General features: G+C 36.2%; 1 long non-coding RNA gene across 1 annotated transcript in view; it reads right to left on the reverse strand.

Annotated features, from left to right (window-relative positions):
• The window catches only part of LOC138704646 (uncharacterized), a 1,589,272-nt gene that overhangs the window by 1,117,193 nt on the left and 457,231 nt on the right, over positions 1 to 14,848 (reverse strand). The window lies entirely within an intron of this gene.

The following is a 14,848-nucleotide window of genomic DNA, read 5'->3' on the forward strand; positions in this document are numbered from 1 at the left end:
TCGGCTCGTAGTCCCATTCGATCACGTGTGTACTCGTAACCAATCACGTAAATCAACCAGTAACAGCTTGGAGGTAGTTGGTCAAACAAGGCGTATGTGGCGAAATGGTTAGGTGCACCTCACTATCATTATTAAGTCGCGAGTTTTTCTGTTAGGACCTATTCTATTTCTACATTGTCGATCTCAAAATTTCAATCCTGTCTTACGTTTCAAATTCAATCACAGCTAAGAGCCCGTATTTTTAGTGGGGCTATTTTATGGAACAAAGATCACTTCCGTCCTTCAGATCATTACACCGTTTATTGTGATGTTTGGCAACCGGTAGAAAGTATCAAATGTTATGAAACGGGAAATAAATAGACAATTAATAATAAATTAATTTTTTGTTTTACTTTAACAAAACTCTGATTTTGTAACACGCAGATCTTCATACAGGGTAGAAGTGAAATAACCCTGCATATTTACAGACCGAATGGCTCATGTTGTATGTAGGGTAGACCAGGGTAATTGTAAACACTTTTCACTGATTTCAAAAATATATTTCAACAGTACACAACCCTCAGTAACGGCAAGCTTGACAAAGAAACATTGTGTTATTTTTATATCTTTCTTTTCCCTGAAAATGGGTGTAAAATAATAAGGTAGACTTTTTTCATCTTTTAATTGCTAGTTTACATTTACCCCACCTGTTTACAATTACCCTTTGAGAGGGGGGTAATTGTAAACACCAATTTTCGCACGGGCTATCAGACACTGAACATTTTTGTTCTGTTTCAGAAGAAAGAGCTGTACTCCTTCCAACTCCAATTTTGGTCACTGGTACATTTCGTCCCTTTAACCTGTGATATAATATATCATATTAGGAACTCACTACCTCTCTTGAGCTTCACGATAACTGTAGTTACTATTTCTCACATCTGTGACAACCCCCTCTAAATCCTCTACAGTGTGGTTGCGTGGGGGTCTCTTTGATTACTGAAAAGTACGAAATGTAACCATAGTAAAACATGTTTACAATTACCCCCAAGTAATTAAAACTACGGGGCAAATGTAAACACGTCATAATTTAATGAACTGAGGTTATGGGAGATCTCAAAACCATTGCAATAAATGTTAACTACTATACATTACTCATAAAAACAACATATTCTTAAAAAATAGCACTGTACGTTTACTTACAATGCCAAAAATGAAGGTGAAGCAAAATTCTTTCTGAATCTTTTTGTTGACTTTTACAAAACATTCGTTTAGAACTAAGCAGTTACTCCTATTTGGCGCCAAACTGCTTTGTAGGTTAGCCAATATGTTAATTTAAATATTCTCCCGAATTAAAATTTTTATAGTGACAGTTTTGTATTTCTCACAGCAGTTGTTTACAATTATCCCCTGTTTACAATTACCCTCATCTTTCCTAACAAAAAAGTGTAATACTATATTGCAGGAAAGTTTTCTCAGAAATTTCCCCTCCCCCAAAATGTTTAACAATCTTATTTGGTAACTATTGCGAGTGGGATCGTGATTTTTGTCCACATCGATAGAAAATCTAATAAAGAATCATTTATCCCTCTGGCGTATTTCAATAGCGTGGACAGTTTCCATGTAAATTAAATTTAAAAACCACTAATTTCAAGCCAATGAACGATGCGAGCAGATTGCAACATCGTAATGAGAGAGGAAGACTCGCGTATAGAGAGAGACCTGAGTTCGTTGGCCTCTTACATTTGTATCACGAGAAGAGAGAAGAGTGTGTTAGAGACGATGTTTTCAGACTGCTGAAACTTCCAACTTAATTTTCTAATTAACTGTCATTTAATCACGAAACGTAATATATGTATTCTATGCGGATTGGAAAGACAGGAGGCTGTTCAGTAACCTTTACATGAAATGAGTCAAAGTTAGGATAGGAGAAGAAATGTCTGAAGGAAGTAAAAAAACGGAGAGGAGTACGACAAGGATGCCCTTTGTCATCTATCCTGTTCAACATCTACTTGGAAGATTTAGTGAAGAGCTGTTTTCAGAACATGGTAGGGTTAAAAGCAGGAGGAAGAATAATAAAGTGCATAAGATTTGCTGATGATATGGCGTTGTTCGCAGAAGAGGGGACGATACTAAGGAATATGCTACTGGAGCTAAATGACAGTGTGAGCAGTATTGGATGTGGATAAAGGCAAACAAGACGAAGACCATGGTTCTCGGAAGAAATATAAAGAAGGTAAACTTGCGAATTCTAAATGAGGCGGTAGAGCAAGTGTACATTTTCAAATAACGTACTTGGGATGTACTATAAGCAGTAACATGAGCTGCTGCCAGGAAGTCAAAAGGAGGATAGCAATGATCAAGGAAGCTTTTAATAGAAAAAGGAGCATCTTCTGCGGACCTCTGGAAAACGAACTAAGAAATAGATTAGTGAAGTGCTTTGTGTGAAGTGTGGCATTGTATGGGAGAGAAACATTACGACAATACGACGAAGTGAAGAGAAGCGAATAGAAGCATTTTAAATGTGGATATGGAGAAGAATGGAGCGTGTGAAATGGACAGACAGAATAAGAAACGAAGCTGTGTTGGAAAGAATGGATGAAGAAATAATTATGTTGAAACTTAGGCCTATCAGAAAAAGAATAAGGAATTGGCTGGGTCACTGGCTGAGAAGAAACTATAAATATTTGTCTATCTGTTGGCTAGATATTTCGTGCAAACTACATAACGAATATGTAAAGCGTCTTTGAATACAATCCCCACGCGAAAGAAAGAAAGAAAGAAAGAAAGAAAGAAAGAAAGAAAGAAAGAAAGAAAAAGAGAAAGAAAGAAAAAGAAAGAACGAGAAAGAAAGAAAGAAAGAAAAGAAAGAAAGAAAGAAAAGAAAAGAAAAGAAAAAGAATGAAAGTAAAAGAAAGAAAGAGAAAGAACGAAAGAAAGAATGAATGAAAAAGAATGAAAGAAAGAGAAAGAAAGAAAGAAAAAGAAAGAAAGAGAAAAAGAGAGAAAGAGGGTAAGAAAGAAAGAAAGAAAGAAAGAGATAAAGAAAGAGAAAGAAAGACGAAAGAGAGAGAGAAAGAAAAAGAAAGACGAAAGAGAGAAAGAAAGAAAAAGAAAGAAAGAAAGAAAAAGAAAGAGAAAGAAGGAAAGAAAGAAAGAGAGAAAGAAAGAAAGAGAGAAAGAAAGAAAGAAAAGAAAGAAAGAAAGAATGAAAGAAAAGAAAAAGAATGAAAGAAAAAGAAAGAAAGAGAGAAAGAACGAAAGAAAGAATGAATGAAAAAGAATGAAAGAAAGAGAAAGAAAGAAAGAAAAAGAAAGAAGCAATATTTCTGTAATTACAAATTACAATTTCGAAAGAGTTCCTCTTATTTAACAAATCACAGACCCAACAATTGCTCCTAACTATCGTCTCTTCTTTGAATGCGCCAATCTGCGGACACAATGTTTTATTATTGCATCGTACGAAGGCCATTCTGACGTCAGAAAGTAGGAAATAAACAACGCTGTTTAGAATGCTGGCAGTATTGCGTAACTAGTGGTTTAGAGATTGCATCCAAATAACGAGATGGATTTGATTGAGAAGTGCAAGCTCAAACGCACACTATTCTTTTCTTAGGGGATTAAAACGCAGTGCCTATTGATTAAGTCACATAGCAGTGAATTACAGTTGCATGTTTATAGATCGGAAACAACATATTCGTATTCTAACAAAAAGTTTGTATCAGTAGCCTATGGATATTGATGACATCTCAGGTATATGCGCATATTCATTTTGTAATATTTAAATATAAAGTAGCCTATTATTATTATTATTATTATTATTATTATTACTATTATTATTATATAATATTATTTTACGATAACATATTTATTACAAAATCCAATAAACCTATCAACCTGAAATCGATTCTCGTAAAAGAATTGCACATTTTATCCAGGGTTGGGAAGGTATGCGTAAAAAATCAATTTCTACACTACACACAAAATAGCGTAAAACGCGTAATTTATGCAATATATGTAAAAGAGTAATACATTTAAAGATGTCGTAATACATTAAATAAAGTCTTAAATTATCCTCCAGACTGGGGGTTGGGCGAAGGGCTAACAACCCATCAACGTCAAAAACAGCTTGTTACGAAACCCAAAAATAAGCTTCAGAATGAGACTGATTCCCCTGCACGACCACAGCAAAGAATAAGGTTATGACTTTGGAAAACGTGTTATGTGTCTTTTACGTGTTAAATTTTATGTCACCATGTTAACATGTTTCGGTCTGCTATTGGCCATCATCAGAACACACACACACACACACACACACACACTCTTTGACTCCACATTACACTACACAAACACACCCTCACAGGAAATAAAACAAAAGGCCCCAAGAGTAGCAACAGGTGATGAGACCAAATAAATAAATTAATTAATTGTCTAAACACAATAATTAACACTTGATGCGATAACAGTTTTTTTTTGTGTTATGTTACAAGGAAAGTGAATGTGTTCTCTGATCATCGAAAAAAAGCATTAAACTCATTTAACTAATTAATTCATCGTTTAAGCATAGTGTGTAATTCTAGGTGCAATAAAAACGTTCAATTTGCTTATAATGTATATAAAATGCATTAAGGTATAAAATATTCTCTTCATTAACAACAAATATTCTTGGGGTCAAAAGGATCCCAGATAAGTAGTAATAAATTCTATAGCAGCTAAGCTGTGAGGGTTAAGTGAAAATCGTATTTAATTATTACAAACTTTGTGATCAGGAATCAAACCGCTGACCATAACACACAACAGGATATACTTATAAAGATATTTTAATGGAAATGGAGGCCACCGGCGTGGCTCAGTCGGTTAAAGCACTTGCCTGCCGGTCTGAAGTTGCGCTCGGGTGCGGGTTCGATCCCCGGACTGATTACCTGATTGGGCTTTTCCGAGGTTTTCCCCAACCGTATGGTGAATGGCAAGTAATCTATGGCGAATCCTCGGCCTCATCTCGCCAAATACTATTTCGCTATTACCAATCTCTTCGACGCTAAATAACCTAGTAATTGATACAGCGTCGTTAAATAACCAACTAAAATTTAAAAAAAAATTGATGGAATTTGCCGTTAGCAATGCATGACGATTATAATGATCATTGATATGAAGGAATATCGAGATGAGAATATCGCCATCCACTTCTTCCGTTTAACAGAAAAGCCATTAAAACAATCTTAATTTTATGCTAACACGTTGGGTTGGAAAGGTAAACAACATAACCAGCTATATTATCATTACAAAAAGTAACACTTAGAAGTTAAAGCGTACAGCTAGCTTAACTTTACAACGAGACACTTATGGAATGCAACTTTCCTTCAACATCGGTACTTTCCTCAATATTTTCACGTGACAAAGCGAGAAATTCTTGTCCGATAGTGCGCGAGGCACAACAGGTGTACAATCTCCCAGGCTGATATTTTTGACCGTGGTAGTAACCAGTCCCAATAGATATATATATATATTTTTTTTGTTACCTGTATGTTCATTGCAAAGAACAGCGTTGCCGGCTCTTGTAGGCGTATCAAGAAGTTAGAGGAAGCGTCTAAGGTTAAACGATTTCTCAGCAGGAGGTTTCCAAAGGAAGGACATTATTCCTCAAGGTCCTTTTATACACAGACTGCATAAAACACAAAGAGTTTTGTACTGCCAAGATATCCTACCTTACCAAGCGTTTGTGCAGTCCCGTATTAAATTACGAATCAACTGAGGGTTATTTGTTGGCGTAACAATAATGGGTAATTGATATTATATCTCCATTACTAACAGCCCATTATATTAACGAACCTCTTCATATTACGAGCTAGTGTGTACTTGCACAGTCAGTCTTTCGACTCCCGAACCTCAAGATTGAATGTTATTTTTTCCAATCAAAGCTTCCTTGCAAGTATTTTCCTAATTGATTATTTTACGACGCTTTTTCAACTGCTATGGTTATATAGTATCTGAATAAGATGGTGATAATACCAGCGAAATGAGTCAAGGGTTCATTGCAGAAAGTTATTCAGCATTTACTCTTATTGGGTTGAGGGAAAACCACGGAAAAAAACCTTCGTGCAAGTTAAATTCTATTTATGTAAAGATTAATTTTTTTGGTCCTACAGAATATATCTGTTATGATAACAATTGTTAATTATTAGAGAAGAAAAATTCGCTCCGGCGCCGGGGATCGAACCTGGGTCCATGGTTCTACGTACCAAGCGCTCTAACCACTGAGCTACGCCGAAGTTCAATCCACAGCACCGGATCGAATCCCTCTGCACCAGTGTTTTTCCCTTTACTGCCTGACTCCAAGTTCGACATATATGTTGACATACGAGTATATTAGATCTAAGTCAACTGCCATTATACAAGAAGCGCACTCAATTGAGTGACTTGGTGGCCGGGATTACACAGTAATATGCATTGTTGGGCGAAGAAACTACGTAAAGATACGTAATAACCGTTGTTAATTTAACAGATATATTCTGTAGGACCAAACAATTAATCTTTACGTAGATTCTTCGCCCAACATTTCATATTACTGTGGAATCCCGGCCACCAAGTCACTCAATTGAGTGCGCTCCTTGTATAATAGCAGTTGACTTAGGTCTAATATATGTCAACATATATGTCGAACTTGGAGTCAGGCCATAAAGGGAAAAACACTGGAAGAGAGGGATTCGATCCGATGCTGTGGTTTGAACTGCGGCGTAGCTCAGTGGGTACAGCGTTTGAGAAGTAGAACCAAGGACCCGAGTTCGATCACCAGCGCCGGAGCGAATTTTTTCCTCTAATAACCATTGTTAAATTCTATTTGATTAAGGCGGCTAGAAGTTCCTTGCGTGACCCAGAAACTGGGTCAATCTATGGATATTAAATGTTGTGTTTTATTTAACGACGCTCGCAACTGCAGAGGTTATATCAGCATGGCCGGATGTGCCGGAATTTTGTCCCGCAGGAGTTCTTTTACATGCCAGTACATCTACTGACATGAGCCTGTCGCATTTAAGCACACTTAAATGCCATCGACCGCAACCTTGGGCATAGAAGGCCAGCGCTATGTCAACTCGTCAACCAGGTCGACATCTATGGATATGATATTCGATTCAGTAGGAGGTAAAGAGATCAATACTGTAAACAAGTAATGTTACATTCTTATTTGCCAATGACTGTAATACGTTCTGATAAAATCTGTAATTTTATTCAGTATGGAATTTTGGTTGGGGAAAACTTCAAAGTCTAATCTCACTCTATTACTTTTACTTTTAAATAGTCTGCAAAAAAAGAAAGCAAAGGGAGTGCAAGCATATAAAGAGATAAAAACAAAGATAAAGAGAGAAACATATAGAAATATAAGCGAAAATTACAATAAATTAAAGGACGCAATAATAGGTAAAACTATTAGAGAAAGAAGGCAGGGAAAAAATGTAATAAATGAGTAAAGACAGATAAAAAGAGATAAACAGAATGACAGAATAAAAACATAAAATACTAAGAATTAAACTTAAAGAACGAAGGAAGGAAGAGAGAATAAGTGAGAAAGAAAACAATGAATGAATGAATGAATGAATGAATGAATGAATGAATGAATGGAAAAGTAAGAAATATGTAAAAGAAATACATAGATCAGGAAAGAAAGACAACCAGGTGGCCCGGGTTCGAATCCCGGTTGGGGCAAGTTACCTGGTTGAGGTTTTTTCCGGGGTTTTCCCTCAACCCAATACGAGAAAATGCTGGCTAACTTTCGGTGCTGGACCTCGGATTCATTTCACCGCCATTATCACCTTCATTTCATTCAGACGCTAAATAACCTAGATGTTGATACAGCGTCGTAAAATAACCCAATAAAAAAAAAAAAGAAAGACACAAGACAGAATGGAAAGACTGAAAGTTAGGACAGAAAGAAGAAATAAACGTATAAAATGGAAATTATAAAAATATATAAAAAAATTTAAGGGAAAATCGGACCAAAAAAAAGTACTGATAAATATAAGCAAATAAAACAAACAGACGGAAATGAATTGTAGTATAAAATTAATACATAAAAAGCAATAATAAATAAATACAGCAATACATCTATAAAAAATGTAAATAATGAAGACAAGAAGGTACAAAAGAGAACGTTGTGGTAAAGCAAGGATCACCGATAAAATAAAAGACAAATAATGGAAAATGGAAAGACTTAAAATTTAAAATGAAGCAATAAATAAAAAATACAACGAGATAGAAAACGAAGAACACAGAAGAAAAATAATCAGGAACGGAAAAAAAGAAAGAAAGGGAAGGAGAGAGAGGAAGATGTGCGTGTTAGCAGAGTGCATAACGAGTTAACGGCTATACGACGTCATTAACGAAGTGTAGCATACTTTCATCGAGGTAGGAAGAACCTCTTGAGTGACGCAATAAACAAGAGACATTCGCGGAAATTACTGAACACACACGAGCCAAGGATAAGTTCTCTTGAGAGAGGAATCTTGGCTCACGCAAATACAGGACTTCGAGCAATCCCAAAGACGTTTGTGAGGGGTACGCAAAATTCAGTGGATAACACGATACGAATGGAAGGAGATGCAAAACACAGACTGACATTAAGAAAGTGCAGGGGCATGAACCACGATGATGCTGATAGGGATGCAAGTAATGCTGGTGATGATAATGCTCCTAATCGTGACGATGGTGATAGTAGTAGTAGTAGTAGTAGTAGTAGTAGTAGTAGTAGTAGTAGTAATAGCGGTAGCGGAATTAGTAATAATAATAATATTATTATTAATAGTGGTAGTACTACTAGTAGTAGTAGTAGCATTAGTAATAGCAGCAGCAGTAGTAGTAGTAGTGGTAGCAGTAGCAACAGCAGTAGTGGTAGTGGAATTAGTAATAATAATATTATTATTAATAGTGGCAGTAGTAGTAGCATTAGTAATAGCAGCAGCAGTAGTAGTAGTAGTGGTAGCAGTAGCAACAGCAGTAGTGGTAGTGTTGTTAGTAGTAATAATAACAGTAGTAGTAGTAGTAGTAGCATTAGTAATAGCAGCAGTAGTAGTAGTAGTAGTAGTAGTGGTAGCAGTAGCAACAGCAGTAGTGGTAGTGGTGTTAGTAGTAATAATAACAGTAGTAGTAGTAGTAGTAGTTGTAGTTGTAGCAGTAGCAACAGCAGTAGTGGTAGTAGTGGTAGTAGTGGTAGTAGTAGTAGTAGTGGTAGTAGTAGTAATAGTAGTAGTATTAGTGGTAGTAGTAGTAGTGGTAGTAGTGGTAGTAGTAGTAGTAGTGGTAGTAGTAGTAGTGGTAGTAGTAGTAGTGGTAGTAGTAGTAGTGGTAGTGGTAGTAGTAGTAGTGGTAGTAGTAGTAGTGGTAGTAGTGGTAGTAGTGGTAGTAGTAGTGGTAGTAGTAGTAGTAGTGGTAGTAGTAGTAGTAGTGGTAGTAGTAGTAGTGGTAGTGGTAGTAGTAGTAGTAGTAGTGGTAGTAGTAGTAGTAGTGGTAGTAGTAGTAGTAGTGGTAGTAGTGGTGGTAGTAGTAGTAGTGGTAGTAGTAGTGGTAGTAGTAGTAGTGGTAGTAGTGGTAGTAGTAGTAGTAGTAGTAGTAGTAGTGGTTGTAGTAGTAGTAGTGGTAGTAGTGGTAGTAGTGGTGGTGGTAGTAGTAGTAGTAGTAGTAGTAGTGGTAGTAGTAGTAGTAGTGGTAGTAGTGGTAGTAGTAGTAGTAGTGGTAGTAGTAGTGGTAGTAGTAGTAGTAGTAGTAGTAGTGGTAGTAGTAGTAGTAGTGGTAGTGGTAGTAGTAGTAGTAGTAGTAGTGGTAGTAGTAGTAGTAGTAGTGGTGGTAGTAGTGGTAGTAGTAGTAGTAGTGGTAGTAGTAGTAGTGGTAGTGGTAGTAGTAGTGGTAGTAGTAGTGGTAGTGGTAGTAGTAGTGGTAGTAGTAGTAGTGGTAGTGGTAGTAGTAGTAGTAGTAGTAGTAGTAGTAGTAGTAGTAGTAGTGGTAGTAGTAGTAGTAGTAGTGGTGGTAGTAGTAGTAGTAGTGGTAGTAGTAGTAGTAGTGGTAGTGGTAGTGGTAGTGGTAATAGTAGTAGTAGTAGTAGTAGTAGTAGTAGTAGTGGTAGAGTCCTTAACTCTTCCGGAAACAGCGTGAACCAGGCATAGCTTTCGATCAATGACGCCAAATATAAAATTGAGCCGCTAACATGGAAAGGGTTGTCAGCCAGAAAAAAATCGATTTTTCGTTTTGTCATGGAAAAAATAGTACGGTAAGCGCTCGTGTCAATGTCGTGGAAACATCAGTAGATGTACTCGATTCGTGCCAATGCTGACGTATATATTTTGTAATAAAATATATTTTCTGGTATTCTCAAAACTATTGTTCACCTCTCCTGTACAATTTAATTTTTATGACCTACAACCTTTCCCATGTCAGCGCCTCAATTGTTAACAAGGAAGAAAATTGAGACGGACGCATGGTAAAATATAAGTCCATATTAAAATTAATAAAAATAATATTCGGATTAAAAAATTTATATTTCTCAAATGCTAAAATAAGAACTGGTTTCTTAGACACTAAAGTTCAATGTTTACAATGAGGATCCTTTTACTAGCTAATTACTCACTAAAGATCTATGAATGTTGAATGTATAATATGACGCGAATCCTCAATGGAGTGTAACTAGTCCCAGAGGCAGTAAAATTTAGTGACTATAATAACTAGTTCTTTACATCTTCAATTTATTTCAGCTCCATTGGCTGGTAAGACATGAAACCAATATTACAGCGCTTGCTACTAAAACCGAACACTTTCTAAAATAATGGTGATATGGTTTTATGAAAACAGTACGAGGAAAACCTACTCAAATACATTTCTACCCACCACAAACTGTACTTGCAGCTACCTGAATGCAATCTACAGTAGTCTTCGGAATGCATTATGCTCTAGCGAACCCAATAACTGTAAAAGGGGAGTATTTATATTACCATCTGCCTAAAATCCACACATTGACTAAGACACGTACCTTAAACACTGTCAGATATCTACGATCGCAGGTTCATAATCCGCATAACGCATGTTGGATTGTCCGTTGTTTTGTGTGATGTCTTATGACCAAGCTTCGAGACTTTGGGCCCGATACAATAAGTTTACTGTGGATGGACTATAGGTTGTTGACTCGCTGCAGGTAGATAGAGATGTGTTGAGGTAACAAAGTTGCTATTTAGAGTAGAGTACGGTAGTATGGGGAAACACACATATGTACATTCTGAAAGTAAACATACATTATACAATGATAATGTCAAAAGAATGTGAAAAGCATTTATTCTCCTGTCTTTTATAAGCATTTGTGTTTAAATATACACAGTGTTAATGGTGAAAATAAGCATGTAGGCCTAGCAATTTTAATTTTTTCATTTATCCTATTGGTCGTCTTTAGGAAGTGCAGTTACAGTACCGAAATGCAATGTACTACAAGATACATTCTCAATGTCTCAAATGTAAATCTTTTTCGGTTATCTGCCAAAGTTTGTACTGTAGAAAGCTGCGCTCTACGTCGCATGACGTGATAGGAGCAAAACGAAAAAACCTAACATCATTGCAGTCTCTAAGAGACAGTCCTTTATTCTCGGGTGACTCTATGTCCACTCATTTGCTGTTTATGTTACACAAAGTTTCATAACCGTTATTTTTACTTAAAATTGATTTCCACTTCTGTTTTACACGTTCAGTAACCGGTGTACTTGATGTCTCATTAATTCTCTGCATCATTTTCTAAATTAATTTGAAGGCTTCCGGCATCTCTTGCTCTGACTTCTCCAACCGTGTAATACTTTCAGACACAGTTTGTATGAAAACCAAATTATTCATCAGAATCTTCAAATCCACAACGTTTTCCTTTGCGTATTTGTTGGCATTCATTCTACAGTACCCCCACCCACTGTACGCTTTACCACTATACTCAGTACGCCGTTATGCGCATTTCCCACTGAACTGCTCTATTGGGTCCGAAGTCTCGAAGCCTGCTTATGACACTAGACTTCGAATTTGACCCACATTATCTCTTAAGTTATGTGCACACAGAGTGGAACTGGCAAGGTAGTTATGTGCCCTCACACACATTCCATATCAGTGAAATGGAGCTGTTGTAATACGTAATAAAGGCCCAGCAAGAGCCTTCGCTTGAAGAGCAAACATAAATATTGTGTTGGATAGAATACAATGTAATATCGTTTCTCAACTGTAGGAAAATAGCATTTTTCTTAGGTCTATAAACAGTTATTTAGAGCAATACTATTTACAAAGGTACCTATACTTTTTATCAGAATATTAGAACATGCATTTGTGAATGTAGCTACATGAATTAAAGTGTAAGGAAAAAAAGCGACATAAATACAGTACTTGTAAAGTATAAGTCACAGAAATAAACTTGTCTCTTTTAATTGGATTACTTTACGACGGCTATCTAGCGTCTGAATGCGTCTAAGGTGACTATTACACTTTCACTACGTCATAATACCTCTGACTAATAAAACGGTACGAAAGGACATGTTTCAACCAATCATGGCTGATTATCGCTACAGTTTTATAATTTCCCTAATATTTGTTTATTTTTATCACTTTCCTAGCATTTTTTTTGTTTTTATCACTTCTCTAGCATCTGTTTCTTTGTTTGCCAACATTTCAAACTGCAAATTCCTTACGGTACTGTCCACACCTGTGGAGGAACGGTCAGCGCGTCTGGCTCCGAAACAAGGTGGCCCGGGTTCGAATTCCGGTCGGGGCAAGTTACCTGGTTGAGGTTTTTTCCGGGGTTTTCCCTCAACCCAATACAAGAAAATAATGGGTAACTCTCGGTGCTGGACCCCGGACTAATTTCACTGGCATTATCACCTTCATATCATTCAGACGCTAAATAACCTAGATGTTGATAAAATAATCCAATCCTTACGGAACTACAAAACATGCTTTGCAATCGTAATTTATTTCCCTCATAGATAGTCGATTGAAAACGGTGGCTCCATTCATACGTTTTGGTGAAGCTAACATTAGTGAAATAGAATTTTAGTAAGTCAATTAATACATATTTATTGTATTAGAGTACTTTATTTCTTCTAATCTTTATATACTTTCTTCTGTTTTTATCACGTCTCTACCATTTGTTTGTTTGTTTGCCAACATTTGAAACTGCAGATTACTTACGGTTCTATAAAACATGCTTTGCGATCGTCATTTGTTTCCCGCATAGACAGTCAACTGAAAATGGCGACTCTTTTCAAACGTTTTGGTGAAGCTAACATTAGTGAAATAGAATTTTAGTAAGTCAATTAATATTTTATTGTATTAGAGTACTTTATTTCTTCTAATCTTTATATACTTTCTTCTAATCGTGTAATACCTAGTCAAGTAGGCCTAAATCCCACTCGAGTTTTGATTTTCTCTAGATAAATCAAAACCTCTAGTGGGATTACTGTTGAAAATGCAAGCGAAATGAGTGCAGGGTCCAGCGCCGAAAGTTATCCAGCTTTTGCTCTTAATGGGTTGAAAGTAAAACTTATCTTAAAATAATGAGATTAATATTAAAGAAATAGTTTTTAGATAATATGTACTATTTAATATAATTGTAACGCCCGTATGAGTAACTCGTGTTGAGGTAAAAATTTTGCATAGGCTTACAGTAATATATTATTTCCAAGAAAGGAAGGTAATATTATACTTAAAGTGAAAATAACTAGAGTATTGTACATTATTTAGTCAGAATTTAATATTAGTAAAAAGACAGAATGAAAGTTTTCTATGTTAACTTAATAATAAAAGATTAAACTGAGAATAAAACGAATTAAAACGAAATATTGTCTCATATCATAAGATAATTAAAATGTATCAGTGGGTCGCTTGTCCTTTGATCATGCGCACTTCTTCCATTCTTCGACTTATACAGTATCTGTACGAAAAACTTTTTTCTAAGATTCTACGTGAATATGCTAGGGGAAAATCCACAAACGATTAGGGAAAACGCGGAAATTCTAGTTGAAGCAAGTAAAGCGATAGGGTTGGAAGTAAATCCCGAAAAGACTAAGTATATGATTATGTCTCGTGACCAGAATATTGTACGAAATGGAACTATAAAAATTGGAGATTTATCTTTCGAAGAGGTGGAAAAATTCAAATATCTTGGAGCAACAGTAACAAATATAAATGACACTCGGGAGGAAATTAAACGCAGAATAAATATGGGAAATGTCTGTTATTATTCGGTTGAGAAGCTTTTGTCATCTAGTCTTCTGTCAAAAAATCTGAAAGTTAGAATTTATAAAACAGTTATATTACCGGTTATTCTGTATGGTTGTGAAACTTGGACTCTCACTTTGAGAGAGGAACAGAGATTAAAGGTGTTTGAAAATAAGGTTCTTAGGAAAATATTTGGGGCTAAGAGGGATGAAGTTACAGGAGAATGGAGAAAGTTACACAACGCAGAGCTGCACGCATTGTATTCTTTACCTGACATAATTAGGAACATAAAATCCAGACGTTTGAGATGGGCAGGACATGTAGCACGTATGGGCGAATCCAGAAATGCATATAGAGTGTTAGTTGGGAGGCCGGAGGGAAAAAGACCTTTCGGGAGGCCGAGACGTAGGTGGGAAGATAATATTAAAATGGATTTCAGGGAGGTGGGATATGATGGTAGAGACTGGATTAATCTTGCTCAGGATAGGGACCACTGGCGGGCTTATGTGAGGGCGGCAATGAACCTCCGGGTTCCTTAAAAGCCAGTAAGTAAGCAAGTAAGCAAGTAAGTATTGTACATACCAGCTATAACATCAGTAAGATGTATCACCGACAATAAATACTGTTTATAAATGGTATGGACAATTTGAGTGAT

Source organism: Periplaneta americana, chromosome 8 (assembly GCF_040183065.1).
Source record: "Periplaneta americana isolate PAMFEO1 chromosome 8, P.americana_PAMFEO1_priV1, whole genome shotgun sequence".
Classification (NCBI taxonomy): domain Eukaryota; kingdom Metazoa; phylum Arthropoda; class Insecta; order Blattodea; family Blattidae; genus Periplaneta; species Periplaneta americana.